Source organism: Haliaeetus leucocephalus, unplaced genomic scaffold (genome assembly GCF_000737465.1).
Source record: "Haliaeetus leucocephalus isolate CR32 unplaced genomic scaffold, Haliaeetus_leucocephalus-4.0 Scaffold668, whole genome shotgun sequence".
In the NCBI taxonomy this organism is placed as follows: domain Eukaryota; kingdom Metazoa; phylum Chordata; class Aves; order Accipitriformes; family Accipitridae; genus Haliaeetus; species Haliaeetus leucocephalus.
The window spans coordinates 1954162-1956439 of NW_010973104.1; positions in this window are offsets into that span (position 1 = coordinate 1954162).

Below are 2278 nucleotides of genomic sequence, written 5' to 3' on the forward strand. Positions count from 1 at the left end.
GGCGGTCGCGGTCGCGGTCCCGGTCCCGGTAACGATCCCGGTCCCGGTAACGATCCCGGTCCCGGCGCGCCGACACGTGCACCCGCTCTACCGGGCGCGCCAAAGCCTCCGCGCTTGGCGGGAACCCGCGCGGCCGCAGCACCGCCCACCGCCGGGGGGGGGAGTGGTGGTGGCGGCGGGAGGAGTCACGTGGTGCGGAATTGGCGCCACGGGGTTCTTAAAGGCGCCGTGCCTCCCTAGAGCTGTGCTCCACGTGGGGGTCGGGAGGGGATTGTTCGGTTGCGGGGGTTCAGAGCCGTTCCGGCGTGGGGGGCTCCGACCTTGCCCGGTGCCGTAGCGTCTGGTTCAGGGGACCGTCTGCCCACTACGGGGACGGAGGCTTCCAGGCCCTTGGCTGGTGCTGGGGGGGGGCTGCAAGCTGGGGGACCCTGAGTGGGGCAAACGGCATCTGAAATGGCGCTGGGTTGGGGGTCACACCTCTTACCTGCCCTCCCCGGCGTGCCCGGGGCCAAGCCCTGCCCAGTTCCCTGCCAGAGCTCTGTGGTGGCTGCGGGGTCCTTCAAGGGACGCTGCCGCTGCTGCCTTCCCCCACATCCACGGGTCCAGGCAGTGGCCGTCCCTCCAGCTAGGGACAGCCATGGGAACAAGGGGCACCAGCAGCACCCACTACCCCAGTATCCCCCTGCCCCACAGCGTGGCCGTCTGCTAATGGCACTGCCCGGACGTGGGAAAAGCTTGCTCGCCCATAAAACGCCTCGCCGGGCACTCAGGCCGTACCCGCAGCACATTACGGGACCACGCCGTTCTCCAGCATCTCTCTTAAAGGCTGAGCGAGGCCGGCAAATTGGAGCAGGACCACTCAGGGCCGGATTCGGCCGCGTGAGGCAGGGCTCTGGGGTGCCGTTCCCTGTGCCCATTTACTTCCACAGCCTCCGTTCCCAGCTCGGGGCCAGGGCTGGGAGAGAGACGCCGGTGTGGGTGCCATGGACCACCCTTTCCTGGATCCATTCTGGGTGGGGGAGATGCAGCCCTGGGCTTTTGCAGCGGTAATTTCCATACCCGGGTCTCATGGACGTGGTAATGCAGAGCCTCGTGGCTCGGCGCTGACGAGCGTTTTCATTTACACGAATGAATCCCTCCGGGTCCCAGCAATGAGGGTCGATGCGGCCGGGCAGAGGGGACGAGTCCCTCCTCTGAGAATGCTCAGAGATGGTTTGGGCACCCACAGCCTGTCCCAGCTCCCACGAGGGGCTGTGCCCAGCAAAACTCATCTGGACACCCGTGTTTGGGGGTTCTCCGGCCTATCCTGCCCATGGTTCGGGTGCTACGGCATGGGCAGCGGTGTCCGGATGGCTGCGGCTTCTGCGGCACATCTGGGGTCCAGGTCTGGGTGGGGGGGAAGAGCCCCGAGAGTGCCGGAGGGAGCCGAGGGAAGAGAGTGGAGCCCGCCAAGGTGGGGAGCGGGCCGGCAGCGTGCCAGCTGGGTGCCAGTTTATTAAGTATGTTCGGAAAACAAGCGCGGGGAAGCTAAAGAATGCGGAGAATTTCATGGGCTGATGCTTCCTGGTTAGGGCCCGGCAATTACCAGCACTGCCCGGTGTGCTGCCCGCTGCCCTCGCCGGCGATGCTGCCCTCGTCGCCGGCTCTGCCCGGCACCTTCCCAGCCAGGGGCTGAGCTTGGGCTACCGGCGGTGAGCGTGGCACCCAGCTCCCCTCATCTGGGCACCCAACTCCACGGGTGCGCGGCCACGTATTTGGCTTCCCCAGGGTCTGCGGCGCGCACCCAGCTCCGTCGGCACGGGACCCAGCTCCCAGGGGTGCGCGGCTGCTCTCGGGGGAGCACGCCCGAGCACCCCGCTCCCGTGCAGCGCCGCTGGCTGCCCGCAGCGGCTCTCTGCCCCGTGCCGCATTGCCGCCCCGGTTGCAGGGCTCCGCGCAGGCATTACCGAGCCCCGGGCCGGAGTGCAGCACTCAGCCTCAATTAGCTCTGACCTTTTTTGTTTTTTTTTTTCTTCTTTGTTGTTTTTATGAAGCAAACAGGAAACACATCGGCTTTTTTTTTTTTTAATTATTTTTTTAGCTAGATTTTTTTGTTGTTTTTTTCCCTCCCCAGCCACCCTCGCTGCCAGTGGCAGGAACCGGGGTGGGGTGGTAGTGCGGGGTCCGGCTTCTCCCCCCCCGCTATCGTCCCCGGTTCCGGGGATCCGCCCCCGTTGCCGTTTTGGGCTGAGACCGGCCAACTCGTGGCAGCAGTGGCGGGGTTGCAGTGCCGGCGGGC